Source organism: Paroedura picta, chromosome 6, assembly GCF_049243985.1.
Source record: "Paroedura picta isolate Pp20150507F chromosome 6, Ppicta_v3.0, whole genome shotgun sequence".
Classification (NCBI taxonomy): Eukaryota; Metazoa; Chordata; class Lepidosauria; order Squamata; family Gekkonidae; genus Paroedura; species Paroedura picta.
In genome coordinates, this window is record NC_135374.1 from 44,739,011 (window position 1) to 44,765,924 (window position 26,914).

A 26,914-nucleotide genomic window follows, 5' to 3' on the forward strand; every position below is an offset into this window, starting at 1 on the left:
ACTAACTTTCTGTTTCTGTATTTTGCCAGCGGGACAAAGAATCTGTCTTGTACAATAAAATCAGAGTCTAGTAGCACCTTTAAGACCAACAAAGATTAAAGGTGCTACTGGACTCTGATTTTATGGTGTTCCTTCACAACGCTACTCATTCGAATCTAATCTGTTTTGTAGTCCCTTGAGTTTGCACCTTGTAGAAATAGAGTTATTTCCTTAAAGAGTCTGCACACTTCCGTACTCACTGCCTTGCCAGTTGACATACTAAAGAAATACACCCCTGTGGTGGTAACCTTAGGCAACATTAGAAGAGAGGGGGGCTGATTTTGACCCAAGATGGTGATACATTATCATAAAGAATGGGCGAGAAACAACTTTCTGCCCTAGCTCCCTGATGGGAGTGTGAGCTGGCAAGGGAAGTTGAAGGAGAATGTACCCTCACATTTATGGGGCATTAACACCATCTTATCACAATATTTTTAAGACAACTGATACCCTATGTTTGTGTTTTTCAAAAATATTTCCATGGGAACAGGGTGGGATTTTGCTGAAATTATCAATTTAGGTTTATTCCTATTGATTTTTAAATAAAAACTGTGATATTGTAAGCTGCCTTGTAAGACTGCTTCTGGTGAAAAGGTAAAATATTGTATTTTCTACTGAAATAATTTATTGAAATGTTGGAAGCTGCCTTGGAGGATTACTTCTGGTGAATAGGCTGAATAACGTATATATATATTTTAAGCCCGATATAGTACGTATGGGAAAGTATTCTTAAGGGACTATTTACATCAACATGATGTCACTAGCTGGAATGAAACAGCAGTCTCATGCTGTTATGCAATAATGCCTCTGCATATAGGAACTTTTGTTGTCCCCTAATGACAAATTCCAGAGGGTTAGCAGCCCATTCCTATGCCTACTAAATCTGAAATAAGACTCAAGGAGTTCAATGCAACTTGCTCCCTAGTAAATGAGTTAAGAAAAAGCAAGTGCATTGCACAATAAATCTGTCAGTATTTAAGGCACCACTAGACGCCACTTTATTTTCCTCGGGTATAACTCTGACAAGATTAAAAGGATTTATCGGATTTAGTTCCATTGGGAACTACTGGAAGATGAAATGTGTGAATCTTATTCAACATTCATAGGACACTATGGCTCATGCTTAGAAAATGTAAATTCTGAAGGAAAACTCTAAACATTATTTCCTGTTGAACTCAGTTACGGTTTTCTATTAACTTTGTGAATCAGTTCCAGGGATACTGCACTGACAAATTACATGAATACTCTGTTCTTGGCAATATAATTCCAAGACATAAGCCATGGTAAAATCACAGCTTTCCTACCATGAAATGCAAAATTACAATGTGATTTTTTTTAATGTAATTAATGTAATTTAATGTAATTAATCTTCTGAGACTGCATGCCTCTAAAGTTACACTACTCACATGTAGTTTACAGTTTCAGTATTTTGTTCAAACCGAACAGACAGTGGTAGTATTACTGAAAGTAATCATGAGAAGGTCTGCTCAGAATCCTACTTGTATCAATTTAATGTGGCTGCCTCCCCTGTTGATAAAATGTTATGTGCCCACATGCTTCTTTCACTGTTGCCCCTTAGAAGAAGAGCTGGATTTTTGTACCTTGCTGTTTACTACCAAAAGGAGTCTGAAAGTTGTTTACAAATACCTTTTCCCTTCATCTCCACACAATAGACAACCTGTGAAAGATGTGGGGCTGTGAGAGGTCTGAGAGAACTGGGAATGGGCCACATTGACCCAGCAGGCCTCAGGTGTCTCAAACCAGTTTCCAGTTGCCTTCCCTTTTTCTCTCCATAACAGACACCCTGTGAGTGAGGTGGGGCTGAGAGAACTCAGTGAGAACTGAGAATAGCCCACGGTCACCCAGCAGGTCTCAGGTTTCTTTTAGCAGTTTAAAATCACCTTCCTTTCCTCTCCCTATAGCAGATATCTTATGAGGGAGGTGGGGTAGAGAGAGCTCTGAGAGAACTGGGAATGGTTCACAGTCACCCAGGCCTCAGATGTCTCTTACCAGTTTAAAATTGCCTTCCCTTCCTCTCCCCATAATAGGCACTCTGTGAGGTCCTGAGAGCTCTGAGAAAATGGCAATGGCTCACAGTCACCCAGCAGGCCTCAGGTGTCCCTAAGCAGTTTAAAATTGCCTTCCCTTTCTCTCCCCATAGCAGACTTCCTATGAGGGAGGTGTGGTAGAGAGAGCTCTGAGAGAACTGGGAGTGGGCCACAGTCACCCAGCAGGCCTCTGGTATCTCTAAGCAGTTTAAAATTGCCTTTCCTTCATTTCCCAATAACAGACACCCTGTGAGAGAGATCAGGGTGAGAGTTCTGGGAGACATAGGGTGAGAGTTCTGGGAGACATGGGAATAGCCCATAGTCACCCAGCAGGCCTCAGGTGTTTCTAAGCAGTTTAAAGTCGCCTTTTCTTCCTCTCCCCATAACAGACACCTGTGAGGGAGGTGAGGCTGAGAGCACTGTGAGAACTAAAAATGGCCCACAGTTACCCAGCAGGCCTCAGGTGTCTCTAAGCAATTTAAGATCGCCTTCCCTTCCTCTCCCCATAACAGACACCCTGTGAGGGAAGGGGGTTGAGAGCTCTGAGAGAACTAGAAATGGCCCACAGTCACCCAGCATTCCTCAGGCATCTCTAAGCAGTTTAAAATCACATTCCCTTCCTCTTCCTATAATAGGTCTCCTGTGAGAGAGGCGAGCATAGGGGCCGGCCCAATCAGGGTGCGGCCAGACATCCCAGATACACTCCTCCAACAAGGCTCCTCCAATGACATCTGAACAATGGGCCTTTCTAGAGCCATATTTAAATCCCGGGAGAGATGTCATCTGCTCTGTCCACAATGTGCTGCAACACCCATATCATCAGAAGAACAGCATCAGAAGAACTATTCATGTCTATCTCGTAGAGTCTGGTAAAGGTAACTACCAAAGATCAGGTTGCTGCCTTACATACTTCTAGAACTGTGAGCCCAGCATTAGTTGCTGCACTTGTAACAGAATAAGCTGTAATGCTATGGGAAATAATCAGGTATTGAGACCTATAAGCCTGTAAAATGCATGTTCGAAGGCACCTTTAACATCTTGTGGTCAAGATGTGGTGGAGAAATTGATATCAACAAACTCTGGTTTCCTGATACCTTCTGTACAGATAAGAAAAGCCTTAAATGCTCTTCTAACATCCAGAGTGTGCCATTTCCTTTCTTTTGGATGGCAAGGATTAAGTCAAAAAGGTCTCACATTAATTTCTTCTGACCTGTGAAAGAGTGAAGAAACTTTTAGTTTGAAGGTGGGGTCTCTATAGAGGACCACTTTCTCTTCTTGAAAGACACATAGGTACAACCTAACAGATAAGGTTCTTACTTCTGAGATGTGACGAATAGATGTGACCGCCACTAAAAAAAGAACTTATATCCTTTGCTGCTTCTGGGAAATGCAAGAGATAGGCTCGAACAGGGGTTTGGTTAATGCAGCCAAAACCAAATTCAGTCTCCAGGTGAGGAATTGACCTGTAGGGGTGACTTGGAGGTCTGTTCCTCTTAAATAAAACAGTAAGGCCACTGGAGGCCGTCATTATCTGGGATCGGGGCCAGCGGAGATTGGCCCCCTCAGCCAGCCAGCCATTCCAGCCAGCCAAGTGAGGGACCTATCGGCAGGTGCAAAGCGTCTGCCGATGGGTTCCTCACTTGACTAGCAGGAGCTCCAGCCCATTGGGAGGCACACAACGCCTCCTGAACCCCCCCCCCCAATCACCACGTGCCTCGCTGGAGCTCCACTCACCACTACTGCTTGCCTGACGACGAGGCCATGAGGACACTGCTGGCCCCCTGGCCGGCCCTGCCGCTGCCCCAGCCACGCCGCCACCAACGACGCCATGAGGGCACAGCCCGCCCGCCGCCAGCCGCCCTGTCTACATGCGCAGGGCCTGATGCCAAGGAGCCGCAGCCCGGCTCCAACAAGACCCCGCTGCACCTCATTCCTCCATCCCGCACAACGCACCACGGCCCTACTCCGCCACCACCGGAACACCAACACACAGCTGGTAAGGAGCCTGGGTCCCGCGGCCCACCCCGGGTGAGAAAGCTTCATGCCCATGAAAACGGCAGGAACGCCACCTCTGAGACTCCGCGGCCCTGCCCCTTTCCATGCCGAAATGCCGGACCATGGAGTGCCATGGGGGGACGGGGAGAAGCCTTTGCCGCGCACCACAGAGCACCCTGCTCCTTTCCCCTCGGCGCACCCAGGGACTTGGGGGGGGCGAAGGGAGCCGGGGAGGGCAGGGTGGTCCCTGCCAGGAGGGCTCCGAGCGTCCCGCCCCCCCGGCTGTTAGCACCCATTGTATTTTTCTATACAATGGGCTTTCAGTCTAGTGTAAGGATATCTGGATAATTTAAATCCCTTCAACCTGAGGAATCACCATGGCCAGAACTGCCACCTGCCTGAGAAGAGTAGTTGATCACAGTCCCTGTAAGAGACCATCCTGCTAAAAATTCAGAATGTCATCTAACAATGGAGAAGTACAATAATCTTCTTCCTCCATCCCTGCCTGACAAAGCCTTCCATGTGACATTATAAATATGCATACTTAACAGTCTTCTAGAACCAGGATCACCTCTCTAATTGCATCCAAGTAACCTTCCTTTAAGAAAGTTGCCCTTTCAATTTCCAAATGATCTATTTGAGCCAGCTCAGATCTGGGTGCCCAATTGGGCCCTGCTGAAGAAAGTCTAGGATCTGCAGAACGGTTAAATGAGGTGTAGTGGATAGCTGAAGGATCACTGTCAATAGCTGTTGATTTTTCTAAACAGTCTGGAAAGTACCAGCACCAGAGAGAATGTATATAGAAGATCTTCTGGCCACTCTACAGAGAGAGCATCAATGTCCTCTGCCTCTGGAAAATAAACTGAGCCATGAACAGACTGACCTGCCAGTTTGTTGTCGAAGCAAATAGGTCCATTACTGGCATTCCAAAGTGCTTCACTGTTAGATGGAATATCTCCCATTTCACGGCCCATTCACCCCACTGAATGGTCTGACAATTGAGCCAGTCAGCGTGCACAGGGTGCCTTTGATGCGCTCTGCTCGCAATGACAGTATGTTTTTCTCTACGCAGATGATGATCTTGGACCTTGTGCAACACACTAAATCTGGGACCTCCTTGGTTGTTCAGGTACGCACAGGCTGCAATATTGTCTGCCCTGATCAAGATGTGATTGCTGTGGAGATAGTGATAAAAGTGTACCAGTGCCCGAGTTATCGCCCTATCTCCAGGATGTTGATTGGCAAGGCTGTGCCTTCTACCAACCAAGTTCCTTGTGCTGATATCTGACCTAGAATTGCCACCCAGCTTCATAAACTTGTGGCGATGAAAACTTGGGACTTCCTCTTGGACCACATAACAACAACCCTGGTGGACATTGGCAAGCTTGGGCCACAAAACTAGAATAAACTAGGGCATCAAAATGATAGTTAATTGGAATTAGGCTGTGAGGCTTTTCCGAGCTTTTTTGCAAATAAAATCTTGTAACTCGCTCTATGTGGGCCTACCCTTGGCTCCGATTACAGCTGGAAATTACAGCTGGTACAGAATGCAGCTGCTGGGGTCCTCACTAGATCATCTTGGAGGACCCATGTCTAGCCTCTACTGAGGCAACTGCATTGGCTACCTATCTATTTCTGGATCAAGTTCATGGTTTTGGTTTTGACCTTTTAAGGCTATACGCAGCTTGGGTCCTACTTACCTGCAAGACTGCTTAACTCCTTATGACACCCCGCAGGGCAATTTGCTCTGCGGGCATGAATTTGCTGCGGGCATGAATTAGCCCCAGGAAGCACACCTAGCCTTACCCAGGGCCAGGGCCCTTCCAGCCCTGGCCCCTACCTGGTGAAATGAGCTCCCTGAACAGCTGTGGACCCTGTCAGAACTCTCAAGGTTCCGCAGGGCCTGCAAAACAGAGCTCTTCCACCATTTGTTTGAGGGTTGGCACAATGAGTACCAGGGAATTTCAAATCCCCCCCCCCCCGGTTCTTTGGTATTAGACCTACAGAACTACCCTGCTGTATCCATACTCCTAACCACTTCAGCCCACCAAAATCGACTGTATTGGAGGCTGGGGAGGTCTTTCAGATATACCACCATCTTGTCTTGTTGTATTCTATTGATATGTTTATTTTATTGTAGTAAAATTTGGGTATTTTATTGTTATAAGATTCTATGTACATGTTTTATATACCGTATTTACCGGCGTATAAGAGGACTGGGCGTATAAGACGACCCCTCAACATTTCCACTCAAAATACAGTACTATGGGCCACTATGGGCAGCTATGTCTATCCCAACTGAAGTGCACCCGGCGTATAAGACGACCCCCCCACTTGGAGGCATGTTTTTCAGGGGGGGAAGTAGTCTTATACGCCAGCAAATACTGTACATGTTGTAAACCTCCGCAAGCCAGTTTGCTGGGAGCAGCAGTCTAGAAATCAAATTATAAATAAACTAGTAATCAAGCCCGCTGTACTTCCAATACAGCGGGCACTAGCGGAGCAGCGCGCGGCCGGCGAGTCGGCAGGCCGCCACGTCCTGTGTGCCGGCGGCCTAACGCGTCGGATGCGCTTTGCGCCTCCCGATGTGTCAGGCCACTGGCAAGGGAGCAACTGCAAGCCGCGCACAATTGCTCCCTTGGTGGCGGGGCGACAATTGAAGAGGCCAATCAGCAGGCGCTTCACGTCTGCCGATTGGCCCCTCCAATGGTCTGTCCGGAGGAAGGGGCCAATCGGCACCCTTCCTCATCCCGGACAGAGCCCGCCCTAACTCCTCCCCCCAAGCCCTTACGGCTTTATTTAGTCCGCAGTGCCGCGGGGGTTAAGATAAACAAACAAAAAGAAAAGTTAGTTCTTATATGCTGTTTTTCTCAAAGTGACGTACAAGCATCTTCCCTTTCCTCTCCCCACAACAGACACTCTATGAGTAGGTGAGGCTAAGAGAGCCCAGATATTACTTGTCAGACTAGCTTTATTAGTGCTATGGCAAGGCCAAGGTCATCCTTTAATATAAATAAAACAAAACAAATCCAGCTGACTGCATGCGGAGGAGTGGGGAATCAAATCCAGCTTTCCAGATTAAAAGTCAGCATTCCTAACCACTACACCAAGCTGGGTCTTGTTTTAGAGAAATTACCAACTTGCCCTGTTTGTTTGTGATGTAAAGTTGGAAGGTGTGGAGGAATGACTACAATCCCCTGGAGTTCCACCTGCCTCAATACAGGGCCTCATAGTCTGGCACGAAAGTCCCCGTGAGGCTCACCAGAGTCAATAGGAAAGAACTCTGTTTCTTTAAAAGGCGCAAGACTAATGCTCTTGTTTTTGTAATCTTACTCTCCAGAAAGAAAAACTTCCCCAGAACTGTGTCAATCATCACGCCTAGATTTTGAATTCATCTCAACTCTTTGTCCTGTTGATTAGGAACCCACATTCTGCTGACAGCAAACACTAGTTTCTGTGTTGGCCTTGCACTGTTGAGATGAATCAGACCTTATCAAGATGTCATTGAGGAAGGAGTGCAAACGCAACCCCTGGTTTCTGAGCAGAATTAACAACTTAATAAGATTTATTAACAACTTGGAAAATATCCTCAGTAGCATAGTGAGCCTGAAGAAGAGTGCCCGGTACTCAAAATGTATTCCCCAGGCAGAACTCAGGAAGCAGCGGTGAGAGAGGTAAATGGACACATGGAGATATGAAGTTAGAAATTCCCCCATCTGGAGAATCTCGGAAATGGATTGTAATGTTTCCATCCTGAACCTTCTCATTCTGATAAATGTGTTGCCGTACTTTAAGTCTAGGCTGGGCCACCAGTCCCCATTGGTAGACCCCAATTAACTAATTAGGTGACTTCTGAAGTTAAGTGGTTGGACCAAATCTTATTTAGGGATGTCATTGCAAGGGGGACAAATACTTATGCAAAATCATGGTTTCTTTTTTTTTTCTTGACTTGAGTACTGTTTGTGTCACAATAAAACTATTTTACACTTTCATAGTGGTAGACATGTAAGAATCAAGTGGTGCTCCTCTCGCTCCCCCCCCCCAAAAAAAACCCAACTTAGTTCCAGGATATAACACAACAAAACAGGACAAACACCAATGAGTGTAAATACTTTTGCAAGCCACTACTGTATTGAAATAAAGTTTTTGTGAACTACAGCCCACTTCATTAGATGTAAGAAGAATGTTCTATATTGGTAGATGTGTGTATGTGTATACAAATATAAAATTACAAAATTAGACACACAGTTTGATTTAGGTTAATTGTAGTTCTTAGCAGCCCTGTATCCGGGCTCAAAGGGAAAATTGTTTCTCTTCCATCCAGTAGACTCAGAACAGAATATAGAATTGGGCCTCATCTTAATAGTCTTCCATATTAATAATTACGCATGCCTCTTAAATCCTATTTTGGAATTCTCTGCTATTAAATGTGGTAAGCTGTGTATTTATGGGTTCTAATGAGAAACCACTCTCATAAATGACCCAGTTTTTCTTATTGATTACACTTAATTATGAAGAAGCAAAAGAGGCAAAACATTCTTGAGGTATGAACTTTTTAATCAACCTATGCCTGGACTGGACTCGTGCCAATCTTTTGTTTTCAGGATCAGGCTTGTATGTTTTCTTTCTCCATTTCATTCTCACAAAGCACCACTGGCTTGCCTTACTTCCCCTTTTCCAGGTTCTTACCCCCAAAAACAATACATCAAGAGGCAGGCAGGCATGCTTATATAGAGGTTTTCTATTTGTTTATAGTACTGGTTCATTTTGCTGTTCTTGCCATTCCAATGCTTGCTATGTCAAAGGAATAAAGTCATTTCTTGTTTAATAATTTTATCTTTTATTCTTTTGGGGCGCTACCCCAGACAGTACATAGTATACATACGCCAAAGAATCCAAAGTTAATGGCCCAGGTGCTGGGCCTTACATATGTAAAAGATTATATTAGTACCTATTTGGGTAATGGACAAAAGGAAAACCAAAGACACAGAAGCAGATACTTGGCCGGTGGGTGAGAAAGAAACAGGAAAATGAGAAGGTGGAAAAAGGGAGAGACTGATGTTTCAGGGAAGCGATAGAGGTAGCATCACGAGAATAGAAAATAAGATTTCCTTTGCAAGTTCTTATGGTTCCCCCACTTGTACAATTCTATAATACATACTGTAGAATCATGGAAACAGATATGATGTGCCAAAAATAAAATATGTTTTGTTTATACCTTTCACCAATGCAAATAATGACTGTCCCTTCACATCATATGCCTCATACAACTGACTTTTCAATTTGTTTGGCAACTACAAAATACTGTAGACTGAGAACAGATGATGAGAAAACACAGGATAAAAAAAACCTCATTCCCTATTTCAACAGACACATCATTTATGTATCACCAGTGAGAAATTTGGCACTGCCTGTCATGAGCAGAGCAATGTCATCTTGACCTGCAGTCCTAAGAACACATAACCAAGAGTAAGCACCACTGATTAAAAATGGAATTCAATTCTGAGTAAACATAGATTGGATTGCACCATTACTAATCTTTATCAAAAAAAAAATCAACATACTAAAACTGTAATACAGAGGAATGCCTGAACAAACAATAAAACAGTGACTGAGCTAACTCAGACTAATAGGTTTTCAACATGTTTGAAGTAGTCCATCAACATTTGGCATAATTCAGTATTGCATGTGTTAAATAGATATACAAATATTAATTATTGCACTATGATTAATAGTATACCTGAAATTGGTTTACCTTCTTTGTGTCTGAATACACTGAAGAAGCTTTTATTAGCTTACCTGGAAGGGAAAAAAAGAAAAGGCAATCTTGTTAGCTTCCACAAAAGATATTATTTAAATTATTATTGAAAGAATCTTAAGAAGCTTTAAGAAATTAAGAAGACAAATTAATCTTAGCAGTTGCCGATGCTGATCAGAGGTCCCAAAAGATGTTCCACGTCCCAAGAGTCAGTACTATGGAATGGTTAAAGTGAAGTGATCAAGCTTCAAAAATGCCATTAAAACCAAGAACTTGTCTCAGTGACATTGTGCCACACTCACTATATATACTTATTTATTTAGTAGGGCAAATCCCATTGCACCCAGGAATACAACGGGTATGCCTGCACTGTGTCCTTCCTGCCTTCCTCCCCCTGCTCCCTGCTCGAACTTGAGATCGAGCACAGTGAAGTGGTTAAGAAGAAGCAGACAATAATTTCAAGGGCCGGGTCTGATCCCACACTCCACTTTTATGTGCCAACCTACAGGCTGGGCCTAGAGATCTTCTTTCAGGAATAACAACTGATCTCCAGGTACCAGTCCCCCTGGGGAAAAAACGAAGGGAAGGAAGGAAGGAAGGAAGGAAGGAAGGAAGGAAGGAAGGAAGGAAGGAAGGAAGGAAGGAAGGAAGGAAGGAAGGAAGGAAGGAAGGAAGGAAGGAAGGAAGGAAGGAAGGAAGGAAGGAAGGCCCATAGGGCTTGCAGTTGGGCTGAACTCCTTCTCCCATCCCCACCCCCAGGATCTCAGGTGGGCATAAAGAATCATAGAATCATAGAAGAACAGAGTTGGAAGGGATCTCCTGGATCATCTAGTCCAACTACCATGCACTATACAGGATACTCACAACTCTATTTCTCACCCACTGTACCCTGCCACCCCCTTCTCAGAACCCCCTTTACAGAACCACCTTCACAGAATCAACCTCTCGGCCAGATGGCTATCCAGCCTCTATTTAAAATTTTCCAAAGATGGAGAATCCCCACCTCCCGAGGAAGCCTGTTCCACTGAGAAACCGCTCTGTCAGGAACGTCTTCTGGATGTTTAGATGGAATTTCTTTTGAATTAATTTCATCCTATTCGTTCTGGTCTGTCCCTCTGGAGCAAGAGGGAACAATTCTGCTCCATCCTCCATGTCACTCTTTTAAATACTTGAAGATGATTATCAGATCCCCTCTCAGTTGTCTCCTATCGAGGCTAAAAGGCTGTGTTTGATGTCCTGGGGCTGGACTGCAGGAAGATCCTCTTCCTCCCTGCCAGCTACCCAACTCTCTGGCCCAGCTTACCTTTAGAAAGTGGGTCAGCAGAGGGGGCTGGCTCTTCTTCCAGCAGGAAGAAAGAGGTAGAAGTGGAGTCAGTGGTGGGGCATACCTGCCATTGGCCCTCTATGAAAGAGTGGATACTCCTATGAGTCAATCAGGCAGGGAGTGAGCTGTCTGTCATGCAATTTGAGCTTTATTATGGTTAACGAAATAAGTAAATGAATGTATTTACTGAAAGCGTTTTAAAATTTGGCTTTCGTTTCCTAGATTCAATATTATTTAAAATACTATCAAATCAATCAACTGAATTAATATATTTAAATCACTTTGGCTAATGGGAGATCATACCATAGATGTTTCTTAGCCATAAAAGATACTGTTTTGGAAAAGTCTTTCTAAATAATTCCACCATCCAATGGCACCAGAATGACAAAACCATGGAGGGTTCAGGAGCTCTCTCTCACAAGCTCTCCCTCCTCGCTAGAATTTGATGCGCATATTGGATGTTGTTCTGCAAGAGTGTGTCTATCTCTTTTTAGGCTCTACCTATACATTTGTAAATAAAGCAAAGAATTAAAAAAATGAATAAGTTTCCAGTACCCAATCTTCTGAAGAGAACCAACTCAGATAAACTAATAATTCCTGAAACTTCTCATTGTTTGTAGAAATAGCAACTGCATATCAACTGCATTATTGTCATACTTACTCATCTAGTTGTTGTACTCTAATATCTAGTGTCAGACTCTGTTGTCTAAGCACTGAATACATATTGGCAATATCTAGGCTGCAATCTAAACTTCTTAAAGCCACAGTTTTATAAGAAGAAGAGCTGGTTCTTATATGCCGCTTTTCTCTAGCCGAAGGAGTCTCAAAGCAGCTTAAATTCACCTTCCCTTTCCTCTCCTTGTAAGGTAGGTAAGGCTGAGAGAGCCCTGATATTACTGCTTGGTAAAAACAGCTTTATCAGTTCTGTGACTAGCCGAAGGTCACCTAGCTGGCTGCACATGGGGGAGTAGGGAATCAAACCCAGCTTGCCAGATTAGAAGCCGGCACTCCTAACCACTACACCAAGCTGGCTCTCAATATATAATACTTACAGTTGGTTTATTTAAGGTAAACCTCTACTAATATTCTTGGTTCACTGTACTAAATTACAGTGAATGAATTGATACAACGTGCAGAGGACAAATTATACGTATTATATCTGTTTCCCCTACCCAAGGGATGAAATTGTCAGTTTCTGAAAGTTTTCTTTCTGAGCTTCAACCCCCTCATTATTCCCAAACTTCTTCCAGATTTCAGGAATAGCTTTTCAGGGCTGGAGGCATATGCAGAAATACAGAAGCTCTGTGCATAGTTCATTACATTCGAGCAGCTGTGTCATAGTGTGTTGAGCTGCAACACTTTCACTGTAACAGAATTTTTTCTCAAGGAATATCAAGTGCAAACATACTGCAGGCTACTACCTATGCATAGACCATTGCTTATTCTATTTCAAAGCAGCTTATAGAGAAACTTGCACTATATTAAGCTGTTCCTAATGTGAATGTGAAATACTTTGGCCACCTCATGAGAAGGAAGGACTCCCTGGAGAAGAGCCTAATGCTGGGAGCGATTGAGAGCAAAAGATGAAGGGGACGACAAGAGAATGAGGTGGCTGGATGGAGTCACTGAAGCAGTAGGTGCAAATTTAAATGGACTCCGGGGAATGGTAGAGGACAGGAAGGCCTGGAGGATTATTGTCCATGGGGTCACAATGGGTCAGACACGACTTCGCACCTAACAACAACAACAACAATGTGAATGGAAGTACTAGACATGTTTCTCTTCCTTTTTGAGGCAAAGCAGCCATGATTTCTCCCAAAGGGTTAATGTGCATAGTATCAGACTCATTCCATCATGCAAGTATTGTTAATTTGGTGTCTCTGCCTATCATCTTTAAAACCAGAGTAAGGAATGAAGTCACTGGCTCATCACAAAAACCTGTGACCCACAGGATGAGAGAGAAAATCAGGAGTGATGAGGTGGTTTTTCAGAGGGCTCTAGCATGAACACATCCTGATTGGTTAATCATCATTGGCTGAAAATTATAAGTGAGCTAAGAACTGTAAGAAATAGACTAGCTTGAATTCTGATATACTAAAGGCCTCAGCTTTGATCAGCACGTTTGCAAATATAGAGAATGTTTGAACTTAGGCTTTCAATGTAATGACTGTAAGATTGTATCATCTAATACAACTCTTGAATGTGTTAAGCTTTTTTCTTGGTTTCTGTGTTGCATGATTTTAGAGTTGTGTTTTTCAAATAGATAAATCTGTGTTTTGACAATTATTCTAATAAACTACATATATTTTACAAAGACTGATTTTCTTGTACACACTAACTCTAGGAACTCATGGGGTCCAAGTTTTGATTCCTTGACAACCTTCATTACTAGATGCATCATCTGTATTCTAGCTGCCCGAACACTGATAAAAATCACCTAAAATAAGATCTTTAAAACTGAATGTGCAACCAAAATATAAACTGCCATCACAGAAACACACAAATCATTATCAAAAAGAAACAACTGTACCTGAAAACATGACCTCATTAACAAAATACATGTTCATTCTCATACTGCATGCCATTCACATTTCAATATATGTTTGCAACACTGTAAGCAGTAATTCTTAAGAATTACTTAAGAATCTGTACATATTTCATTCAACACAGACACATACACTAACAATGCTTTAGGATGCTTAGGGCTGATCCTGCATTGAGCAGGGGGTTGGACTAGATGGCCTATATGGCCCCTTCCAACTCTATGATTCCATGATTCTATGATTCTAAGTCCCAGTCAATTAATTATAGTGCTGCAATTTAAAACTGCTGATCACTTTCAAAATATTTTATTTTCTCTGTGCTCTTCAACCTTTCTGTCCACACATGTATATCAAAATCATGAACCTCTGCAAGTCCAAAAAAAAAAGTATGTCTTCATGCAGTATTAATATAGGAATTAGAATGCTATGCTTTTTTAATAATAATAAAAACAAATTTTAAAAAATTCCTATGTTAATACTGCATGAAGACATACTTTTCCCCTTCTTTTTCTTTTTCCTTTTACTTTTTTGGCCTTGCAAAGTCTTTAAATCTTTGGTAGATTCAAATGTGTTGGTCTTAAACGTGCCACTGGCCTCAAACTTAGTTCTAAGCCCCAAGGTAAATGTTCCATGCAACACATATCAAATTTGCTTATATCACTTTAAACAGAGGGATCTATTTATATGACATGAATCTTCTTTGTGCAAAAATGACTTTGAAGTTTAGAAATAGAATAGCTGCCAAATTAAGCAGAATAAAAATAAACAATAGACAGCTAAAGTAGTGGGCTCAAATGTATTCATTCAATTAGTTTGCTAGCTTTGCCTACACTTTTCTTTTATGAGAAAGTGCAAGAAAAGTTTTTCAGTTCTCTTAATAAATTAAATGAAAACGAAACTGAAGGACTTGCATTGTAAATGGGGAAAAACATCACTCAAGCTTTCATTCTCCTCCTATACTTATGCACATATTTTCTGTTCTTATGATTCATGTATTCCACATTAGATAAAATATTAAAGTTAGAATAAAGTAACTAGTGTATTTTAAAAGAAAACTTTTTCCACAAGTGCAAATGAATAATATATAATCAAACATGGACAAATTATTAAACCTGATATTTTATTCACCTAGTCTTAATAGCAAAGCCAAAAGGACATCAGTTTTATGGGCAAAGTAAATTCTGAGTTACCGTGTTCCATTTTTACAGAAAGACTAAACAGTGAAAACCATTAATGAAACAATGTTCACCTGCTATTCAGCAGTCACTTTATACCCAATTACCCAGAATATTTGAAACGCTAGAGAATTCAAAATATAATTACTCCAAGGTAAAACTGGAAAGCAAGTCGTTAGTTTCTTATTGAACAGGGTTAAAAGTACCACTTTCTATTTTGTCTTCTTGAAGTGAATAATTAGTAAACTATATAACACCCATTAATCTTTGAAAGATAACATTGTTCTGTTAATTTTTTATGGTAATTGCAAATTGTATACCATCATTTTCTAAAATTAAGTGTTGCTCAAGTGCATCTTTTTCCAACTTACTCTTCAAGGAACCTGACTTATTTGGTCTTGCTTATTAAATCATCTTATTCATTGCACATTAAGTGGGTTTTACATCATCATTTTTGTGAGCTACTTGGGAGACAGGAAAAACTGAAATACAAATCTAAAGAAATAAAATTCACAATACAGTATAAATTCCATTTCACACATTGCACCTGAAGTCTCAAAGGATCTCAGGTCAAAGATATTGTTTTTAATGAGGGTTTTTTGTGATATCACATACATAAATCCCACAAGATTTCAGCACTCGTATTTCAATTGAATCACATTAATTATTCTTCCCAGCCTCTAACTCTCACTCTGCTTAACAACATTTGAAGACTACCATAGTAAGGAGACTGCCCCCAACTGCATCATCTAATGATGCAGGTGCTCATAAGAATATGGTTTGGGATTGCATTGTGTTACAAACATGTCACAACTATTAAAAAATGACATCAAGAGAATGAAGTGCTCATTTCACAGCATTGGCTCAAAAGTGTTTTGCTACTGGCATAAACAACTGGTTAGATTCTGAATGTTATTTCTATTGAAGTACTGACCTAATACCCTGATTAGTAGTTATTTTAGTAGTTAATTCTGTTTCCTTCCTATTTTTGCCCTGGTAAAACTAAACTATTCCCAAGAAGAAATTTGGATTAAGTACATTTGTCATGTGAACACGTATAATAAGTTATTTTATCATAGTCTGTCAAGAGTTATATTTCAGAAAGACTACTGCAATTTTATTCTCACTTAAAAATTTGCTGTCAGTCTTACTAAAAAAATTGATAGACATTTTGGACAAGTTGAAAAAGTCATTCCATACTGATAGTAGCAGATAATTAAGTTATTTGCTATCAAAGCCTTAGAAGGGAAGGGATTTGTAAAAAAAAAAGTAAGCGATGAACATTCAGGCTGACTTAAAATAATCTATTCACTGCATGCAATTACTTGTGCTTTTCCCTTTTCTCCATTTAATAGTAGTCAGTGACCAGAGTAATTCACTAAGACAAATGAAGCCTTCCTAGAAAATTTAATTAAGCAAGTTTGTTTTCTTTGGAAGAGCTCAAATCAATTCCATCAGTGTCATCAGTTCACTAAAAAGGGAAACTCCTCAAGAACATAAACATGTAAACAGGTTCCAGGTTCCAGAACAGAAAACTTTTTTTTTAATGCAGTAAAAAAATTATTAAGATTATATGTTATAATTAATGTTTTTTTTAATTTATTTTGAAATATTTATATGCTTGCCTTTCTGCTGATAATCTCAGGAGCCAGGTGAGGTAACAATGATGTGAAAGCAAATAACAACACAGATATTTTTTAAATGATAGCTATGAATTCAAGAATATAAAATACAAACTTATTAATTAAAACATTATACCAATATATAATACATTGCCAACAATAAGAGCCCTAGAGAGGAAATAGCTACTGCAGGAAATGGCTGCCATATTGGCAGAACATCAAAAATCTAAATGTTTCCATTCACGTAACAGCAACACATGAAAGACTGCACTCTTTCCCACAACTTTGCAACACAGCATATTTAGGAAGGATCAGAGAAAGAACAGGAAAAACCTGAAAGGTGCAGAAATGCACTATAATGCTGTGGAGAAGCATGGAAAAGGTATAGAACACAAAGCTAATAATGTATACAGAAATATCTCTTCTGTATGTTCACTGTAAATAAATTAGCCTCATACAATCAACAAAGACTTGGGTTTATTCTTTAAGAGCAGCCCCAAAGGCTGTATCAAAAACAAAAAAGATGACATGAGACAAGCCTTGCATGTTCCTTTTTCAACTGACATTGTTTCTTTTACTTTTTGATTTATAAAAAAAACTTTGCTTGTTGGTTTGAATATATGCTTTGCATCCAGTTCCAGAAATCTAAATTACGGTCCATATTCTTAAATTGTGTAAAAATGGTCAAGCTATATTATAAATGTTTTTCTATATCCAAAATATAGAAACACAGGGCCTTTTCGCACGGGGATCTTTGTTGCAAATTGGTCACTGAATGAAAAATCGCCATTTAAAATAGTGGAATTTGTCGTTTTGCATACCTGGCTTTGTAGTGGAATCAGTTGCGTTTTTTAGCGTTTCCCACAGGCTTCCGGTCTCAGCAGAAATCGCTAGAAAGGAAGCGCTATTGCCAAGCTCGTCCCGCCCCTGGCCGTCAAGCAGCCAATGGGCAGCCGTTAGCATGCTCCCAAACAGCCCCTTTCCCTTTAAGGAAGGTTTTTTAAAAAAAAAAAACACCCATTGTAACGAATCTGGGTAGATTCGTTGCAATGGAGAGACCCATCCAGCTGCCTGGGGTGTTTGAGCTGTCGTTTGATCGTTTGATCGTTTGATCGTTAACACGCTATCTCCGAGTGAAAAAAAAAAAATCCCCCCCCCTCTCACGGGCCCGATTTTCGGCTGAATGGAATGTGTGAAATGTGTGTGCTTAGTGACTGAAGGGGAGGGACTGAAGCCGGGGAAGCCTCACTGGCTAAACGGAGGCTCACCGGTGCGTTGATCTCCACTCGCTCGGGGAAAAAAAAATGGCGATCGCTTTGCCGGAAGTTTGGAGGACAGGCTCAGGAGGAGGGACTTTGAAGAAACCGCAACAATGGTAACGCACAGGTCTTTATCGCTATTGTTGCAGATTGGTTGCAGGAGTGTATCGCTTTCCGGAGGGTGAATCCACTTTTTGGGATTCCCCTGAAAGCGCTACAACGAAGCGCTTTTTGCGGGTCGGTTTCAGGAGTGTTGCAGATTGTCTACGACGTCGTGGGTTATTCCAAATTAGTAGCGTTTTCAATTAGCAACCATTGTGCTATTTTGAAGCCGTGCGAAATGGCCCACAGCTTTCTTTCACAGCTTTCTTTCACAATTTGAATTTAATTGCATCTACTATAAATAATATTTTAACTTTCATTTCTCTTTGATACAAAGCTTGTTTGGTCATAAAATCATACAATAATAGAATCATAGAGTTGGAAGTGGCAATACAGGGCATCTAGTCCAACCCCCTGCTCAACGCAGGATCAGCCCAAGCATCCTAAAGCATCCAAGAAAAGTGTGTATCCAACATTTCCTTGAAGACTGCCAGTAAGGGGGAGCTCACCACCTCCTTAGGCAGCCTATTCTACTGCTGAACTAATATGCTCAATATGTATAATATGCTCAATATGTATAATATGCTGAACTAATATGGTCAATATGTATAATGGTCAATATGTATAACATCCAAAATGCATTTTCTCAATTTTTCTGTCATTATTGTACTGACATTTTATAGCCTACTTTCAGTGGAGTTATCAGTCTATATGATAATTTTGCGGTATGGTAATTTTGTGGTAATTTTGCTTCACTACCTTTTAAAATATATTAATGTTATATATGCCTCTTGCCAAATTGGAGGTATAGTCTGTACTAAAATCAGATTAACAGAGTTGGAAGGCGCCTCCAAGGTCATCTATTCCAACCCCCTACCCCAGTGGTTCTCAACCTTCCTAATGCCATGACACTTTAATACAATTCCTCATGCTGTGGTGACCCACAATCATAAAATTGTGCAAGTGTTCTTTCACAGAAATTTAACTGAAATTGACAAATGGTGTGAAGTGCCCTTATTCATGATGGTATATAATTTTTTTCCCCAGGGTTTCTCAGTTCAGTTCTGCCTCTTGTCCAACCATGCCGATCTCACTCTTTTCCACTGCTCCAGGCAGATGAACACTTGATCTATCCTGTGCGTGGATGGCGCCCCCCTGCCAAGCTGCTTCCCTTCTGCAACTCCTGTGAAAGGGTCATTCGGCCCCCAACCGACCTCCAAGTTGAGAACCACGGAGCTACACTATGCAGGACACACAACGATATCACTCATCCACTGTAACCTACCACCCCCTTGAGCCATCACAAAATCAGCCTCTCTGTTAGAGATTATCCAACCTCTGTTTAAAGATTACCAAAGATGGAGAATCCACCACCTTCCGAGGAAGTCTGTTCCACTGAGACACCGCTCTAACTGTCAGGAACTTCTTCCGGAAGGTTAGACGGAATGTCTTTTGAATTTATTTCATCCCATTAGTTCTGGTCCATCCCTCTGGGGCAAGAGAGAACAATTCTGCTCCAGCAAGTATATGCCAGCCTTTTACTTGAAGATGGTTATCAGATCCCCTCTCAATCGCCTCCTCTCCAGGCTTAACAGACCAAACTCCCTCCAACTTTCCTCGTATGTCTTCATCTCCAAACCTCTCACCATCTATCTTGCTCTCCTCTGGACATGCTCCAGTTTGTCTACATCCCTCTTCAGCTGTGGTGCCCAAAACTGAACACAGTACTCCAAATGAGACCGAACCAGAGCACAGTAAAGCAGAACCATCAACTCCCATGATCTGGATACGATACTCCGTTTGATACAGCCCAAAATCCCATTTGCCTTTTTAGCCACCACACTGCTGACTCGCATTCAATGTATAGTCTACTAAGCCTCCTAGATCATTTTCGCACTTGCTACTGCCAAGACAAGTATCTCCCTTCTTATATTGGTGTATATGGTTTTTCTTACCTAAATGCAGAACTTTATATTAGTCCCTATTGAATTTCATTTTATTCAGTTTAGCCCAGTTCTCGAGCCTATCAAGATCATCCTGTATTCTGAATTGGTCTTCTGTTGTGTTTGCTACATCTCCCAGTTTAGTATCATCTGCAAATTTAATAAGTATCCCCTCTAAACCCTCGTCCAAATCATTTATAAATATGTTGAACAACACAGGCCCCAGGAAATATCCCTGAGAGAGTCTACATGTCACTCTTCTCCAAGAGGATGCTGAACCATTAACAAGTAACCTTTGGGTACGATCTGTCAACCAGTTATCAACACACCTGACCGAATTTGGATCCATGCCACATTTTACCAACTTGTCAACAAGAATATCATTTGGAACCTTATCAAAAGCTTAAATGAAATCCAGATAAACTACGTCCACAGCATTCCACTGATCCAGCAAGGTAGTCACCTTCTTGAAAAAAGAGATAAGCTTGGTCTGACATGACTTGTTCTTGCGAAACCCATGCTGAGTCTTAGAAATCACAGCTCTCCGTTACAGCTGCTCAATGACCAACTGTTTGATGATTTGTTCCAAAATTTTGCCAGCTGCAGGTGTCAAGTCAATGGGTCAGTAGTTACCCAGGTCCTCCTTTTTTCCCTTTCTTGAAGATGGAGACCACATTCACACACCTCCAATCATGTAGCACCTCAGCTCTTCTCCAAAGACTTTCAAAAATAATGGACAGAAACTCAGAGATGACATCTTCAAGTTCTTTTAGTGCATTTGGATTCAAGTCATCTGGCTCAGAAGACTTTGTTCTATTTAAAGAAACCAGGTGTTTATAGACTGCCCGTATAGTGATCAAAGGGCACCAGGATCCCCTGTTGTGGTATGTTTTTGCCACATTGAGCACTATTTTCCTAACAAAAGAAGACTGATTTTCTAATTCATATCTTTTCTAATAGTATAATTAATACTTCTTCAAAATGTTTTTAATGTATTACTGTTAGCCTGCTGCTTTATCCTTTTTCATATTTTGAAGGAGGGGAGAATTAAAGATGGAAAGGATAATTAAGAAAAGGGCTTGGGGAAAATGGGAGGAAGGGAAAGAACAATAAAAAATAAAAATTCAAAATAATTTAAAATGACAAAGAGGAAATCAATTTTATATGAATTATAATTAAAATTATTTTGAAATAGAAAAAGTATATATGTATACATTTTAATGTAATGGCTTTTAAGAGTCTGTATTAATCTATTATACACTCAAAAATAACAGGAAAAGATAAAACAAAAAGCAAGGGAGCTTGCCCAGCAGCTGTATTCTTTTTTTCTCCAAAATGCTGGTTCTTCTGTGGTTTCTGTTCTCCGAGGGAACAGAGATTACATCAAGTTCAAGAATCTTCTTATATGCAGAGGGTAATCAAGAGCAGCACTATGTAAGATAATATCGAAAATGTATATCTTCCTGTTAAGACACCTGTTTTTAACATCTACCAAGCTTCTCTGGACCACAACAAAGCCAAAACCTTAGATAAAACAAACAAAAAAGCCAAAACACCCCCTCTGAACAGAAGGGGGGGAGTGTGTCCAATTGCCAATTCACTGAGAAAATAATCCACAATATATTGTCAATAATCCTCATATAGTCATCTGAAACGAAAGAATAATATCATTTTATCTGCTTCAGATGCCTCCTCCCTGCCTCCCTGCCTCAGCCCTCCTGAGTCCAATTAACATATTGTTATGGCTGCTCTTTCTGAAAGCAGCAATATAATTAGACACAGTTCAGGAGTTTATCTCTGCAGCATCATAAATCATCCTAGATCATCAATGCTCTACACTCCACAGTCCACAGTTCATAAACTTCCAAAAACTCTCTTCAGAGGGCAAACAGGTCAAACCCTTTGCCAAAGAAATGATGGACACAAGTCAGACATCAAAAATCACAGGACTGAAAAACCTGTAGGGGAGCACTTCAACCTTCCAGGACACTCAAGAAGGGACCTCAGAGTAGCTGTTTTATTGCAAAGGAACTTTAAAACAGACTAGAAAGGGAAATTGCAGAATAACAACATTCAAAACAATGGCATACCCTGGACTCAACAAGGACATAGGTTTTTTTATTTCACTATGCATGCTAACCTCGTTCAACTTTTATATACACATTCCTTACAATCCTCTCTTCTTTTTAATTTATTTCATTTGAGACACTGTGACTGTAATGTGATGTTAGTAATATGTAATGTAATTCTGAATTTAATTCTCTTGTCTCAGGACAAGATAGTTTCCAGCACATCTTGTCACTTGCAAGGATGTTTCCACGCTTGGGTGGAGATGGATAAGGCCAGCAACAACTGGGAAAGTGTCTGCCATTAATTACTAACGGGGGCAGTTTTATTTCTCCAATGTTTTTGTGAGCTACAAGTGAACTCAAAAGGACTGATTAGCAGTTTGAGAAAAAAATTATCATATGGAGGCATATGGTTTAATTTGGATATTATGACACAGTTTACAAATTTGCCATAATTTGCTTTTGACCTATATCCCCATAGTTATGAGGGTTTTTCATTGGAGAAGAGTGCATGCACTCGAAAGTTCACACCTTAAATAAATGTTTGTTGGTCTGAAAGGTGCTATAGGACTCTATTTTTCTCAGCAGAGAAATCAAACATAGCTGGGAGTCTACCAACACTGTAAAATAAATTGTATTTCCAAGACAGATCTTTAGAAGTGAGACAAAAGTTTACATATTTATAGTGGGGTAGGGGAAGAAAACCCCCTTCAAGGATCGCTGCCTTGTTGTGGCAAGGGGGCTTGCGTAGTTCAGTGAAGCTATGAGCTATGCCGTGCAGGGCCACCCAAGACGGACAGGTCATAGCTGAGAGCTCTGACAAAAGGTGATCCACTGGAGAAGGCAATGGCAAACCACTCCAGTATCTTTGCCATGAAAACTCTATGGACAGTTCCAATAGGCATAACAATATGACGCTGGAAGATGAGCCCCTCAGGTCGGAAGGTGTCCAATATGCTACTGGGGATGAGCAGACGGCTAGTACGAGTAGCGCCAGAATGAATGAAGCGGCTGGGCCAAAGCCGAAAGGACGCTCAGTTGTGGAAGTAACTGGTGGCGAAAAGACAGTCCGATGCTGTAAAGATTTTTATTCCATAGGAACCTGGAATGTCAGATCCATGAATCAAGGCAAGCTGGACGTGGTTAAACAAGAAATGAGAAGACTGAACATCGACATTTTAGGAATCAGTGAACTAAAATGGACAGGAATGGGTGAATTTAATTCAGATGACCATCAGGTATACTACTGTGGACAAGAATCTCACAGAAGAAATGGAGTAGCATTCATAATCAATAAGAGAGTAGGAAAAGCAGTCTTGGGATACAATCCCCAAAATGACAGAATGATCTCAGTTCGAATCCAAGGCAAACCATTCAACATCACAGTGATCCAGGTCTACGCCCCAACCACTGCTGCTGAAGAGGATGAAGTTGATCAGTTCTATGAAGCCCTACAACACCTTCTAGAAGCAACGCCCAAAAATGATGTGCTTATCATCATGGGGGATTGGAATGCTAAAGTAGGAAGCCAAAAGATAACCGGGATAACAGGCAAGTTTGGCCTTGGAGTACAAAATGAAGCAGGGCACAGGCTGGTAGAATTTTGTCAAGAGAATACAATGGTCATAGCAAACACTCTTTTCCAGCAACCCAAGAGACGACTCTACACATGGACATCACCAGACGGTCAACACAGAAATCAGATTGACTATGTGCTCTGCAGCCAAAGATGGAAAAGTTCTATCCAGTCAATAAAAACAAGACCAGGAGCTGATTGTGGTTCAGATCATGAGTTTCTTGTTGCAAAATTTAGGCTTAAATTGAAGAAAGTAGGGAAAAGCACTAGGCCACTCAGGTATGAACTAAATCATATCCCTGACGAATACACAGTGGAGGTGACAAATAGATTTAAGGAATTAGATCTGATAGACAGAGTGCCTGAAGAACTATGGACGGAGATTCGCAACATTGTACAAGAGGTAGCAACTAAAACCATCCCAAAGAAAAAGAAATGCAAGAAATCAAAATGGCTGTCTGAGGAAGCTTTACAAATAGCTAAGGAGAGAAGGGAAGTGAAAGGCAAGGGAGAAAGAGAAAGATACACCCAATTGAATGCAGAATTCCAGAGAAAAGCTAGAAGAGATAAGAATGCCTTCTTAAATGAACAGTGCAAACAAATAGAAGAAAACAATAGAATGGGGAGGACCAGAGATCTTTTCAAGAAAATTGGAGATATGAAGAGAACGTTTCATGCAAAGATGGGTATGATAAGGGACCAAAATGGTAGGGACCTCACAGAAGCAGAAGAGATCAAACAAAGGTGGCAAAATTATACAGAGGAACTATACAAGAGCAAGCTTAACATCCCTGATGACCACAATGGGGTAGTTACTGACCTGGAGCCAGACATCCTGGAATGTGAAGTCAAATGGGCCTTAGGAAGTCTGAGCAACAATAAAGCTAGTGGTAGTGACAGCATTCCAGTTGAACTATTCAAAATCTTAAAGGACGATGCAGTAAAAGTGCTACACTCAATATGCCAGCAAATTTGGAAAACTCAACAATGGCCACAGGATTGGAAAAGGTCAGTTTACATTCCAATCCCAAAGAAGGGCAATGCCAAAGAATGTTCAAACTACCGCACCATTGCACTAATTTATCATGCTAGCAAAGTTATGCTCAAAATCCTACAAGCTAGGCTCCAGCAATATGTGGACCGAGAACTTCCAGAAGTACAGGCAGGATTTCGAAGAGGCAGAGGAACTAGAGATCAACATACGCTGGATCATGGAGAAAGCTAGGGAGTACCAGAAGAACGTCTACTTCTGCTTCATTGACTATGCTAAAGCCTTTGATTGTGTGGAGCACAACAAATTGTGGCAAGTTCTTAAAGAGATGGGAATACCAGAGCATCTTATTTGTCTCTTGAGAAATTTATATGCAGGTCAAGAAGCAACAGTGAGAACTGAACATGGAATCACTGACTGGTTCAAAATTGAGAAAGGAGTTCGGCAAGGCTGTATATTGTCGCCTTGCCTATTTAACTTGTATGCAGAGCACATCATGAGAAATGCGGGATTAGAGGAGTCACAAAATGGGATCAAGATTGCAGGGAGAAATATCAACAACCTCAGATATGCAGATGATACCACTCTAATGGCAGAAAGTGAAGAGGAACTAAAGAGCCTGTTGATGCGGGTGAAGGAGGAGAGTGCCAAAGTTGGCTTGAAACTCAACATCAAGAAAACAAAGATCATGGCATCCGGCCCTCTCAATTCCTGGCAAATAGAAGGGGAAGAAATGGAGATAGTGACAGATTTTATTTTCCTGGGCTCCAAGACCACTGCAGATGGGGACTGCAGCAAAGAAATTAAAAGACGCTTGCTCCTGGGGAGGAAAGCTATGGCAAATCTAGACAGCATCCTAAAAAGCAGAGACATCACCCTGCCAACAAAAGTGCGTTTAGTCAAGGCTATGGTCTTCCCAGTTGCAATGTATGGCTGCGAAAGTTGGACCATAAGGAAGGCCGAGCGTCAAAGAATTGAGGCTTTTGAACTCTGGTGCTGGAGAAGACTCTTGCGAGTCCCTTGGACTGCAAGGCGAACAAACCAGTCAGTCCTAGAGGAGATCAGCCCTGACTGCTCTTTAGAAGGCCAGATCCTGAAGATGAAACTCAAATATTTTGGCCACCTCATGAGAAGGAAGGACTCCCTGGAGAAGAGCCTAATGCTGGGAGAGATCGAGGGCAAAAGAAGAAGGGGACGACAGAGAATGAGGTGGATGGATGGAGTCACTGAAGCAGTAGGTGCAAACTTAAATGGACTCCGGGGAATGGTAGAGGACAGGAAGGCCTGGAGGATCATTGTCCATGGGGTCGCGATGGGTCGGACACGACTTCGCACATAACAACAACAACAAGGGGAAGAAAAAAAGAAAGGAAAAGAAAATAATAATAAAATGAGGTTGATCTTCTCAGCAAAAAGCCCTCTTATTCTTAGCTGACTTCAGTGTATAGTCAGTTCAGTTCAAACTTTATTACAGTCGTTCAGACCAAGTTGTATGAAGTTAATATATAAAAGACCAAAATAATATGCTATTTAAAACAGATCATAAAATAGAACTTAAAATTATGCTACTTTAGAGCATCGGATTTTTATGGCAGCAGTACAAAACCTAGCCAGCTGAGGTGTAGAGTCAGAGTATAGAGAAGATATCAGGATAGAGAAATGATTTCTCTCTATCCTACCATTAGTATGCCTTCAGTTAGATTAGCGGTCCGCAAGCTTCCGGCTGTTGTGGACCGCTGCTGCTGAATAATGAGAGAGGGCAGCCCGGAGCCCCACGCACGCGCGGCAGTCCCAGTGCAAACATGCATGCTCAGACTTGCTGCGTGTGCCCGTTTGCGTCCAGCGGGGGCGCAAATGCACACACGCGACAGCGCTGCGCATGTGTGCATGCGCAAAACTTTCGCACATGCGCATTTGCGCCCCCCGCCGGACACAAACGCACACATGCAGCAGTCCACGCTTCTCTCCCCCCCCCTCCCGAAGCGAGAAGATTGCCGGGCCATAAGCTAATCGGCCACTTCGGCGGCTGATTTGCTCGCAGTCCGGTGAGCTTCTCGCTGCGGGGGGGCGAGAAGAGGGTGCCGCGGCCCGGGGAGTGGGGACCACTGAGTTAGATAAGTCTGAAGCTATTAAAAATGTTCCCATGCACATCACTATTTAACAAGATGGGTTAATATTTTCATTGAGCTTTCCACCAAACACAATATTTCTTTCAATCCCAGTCTCAACCAGTTCAAACCAATTTGTCCATCATTCTTTCTGATATGCCCAAAATTCTGCCTGGTTTTGATTTCCGGCAATTGTAGTTTCACAGCTCTCTGATATCACGAAGCAATGAACTTCTGCCCAAAACTATTGTAGCACGTGATATGATGTATGTCATTATGTTTATACACTACTGCACTTATAGCACACAATTGTTCATGAGTTAATTAAGCATTTGAATAGGACCACTGCACCTCTTTTTTTA

The 26,914-nt window shown here is 41.5% G+C and overlaps 1 protein-coding gene and 1 long non-coding RNA gene across 4 annotated transcripts in view; one reads left to right on the forward strand and one right to left on the reverse strand.

The window, feature by feature from the left end:
- The window catches only part of CADM2 (cell adhesion molecule 2), a 522,633-nt gene that overhangs the window by 365,140 nt on the left and 130,579 nt on the right, over positions 1–26,914 (reverse strand). The gene's annotated exons all lie outside the window — the stretch shown is intronic.
- LOC143839815 (uncharacterized) lies at positions 1,418–8,974 on the forward strand. The gene is made up of 3 exons (XR_013231874.1): positions 1,418–2,962; positions 5,155–5,211; positions 7,423–8,974. It is a non-coding gene; the product is annotated as an uncharacterized LOC143839815 (long non-coding RNA).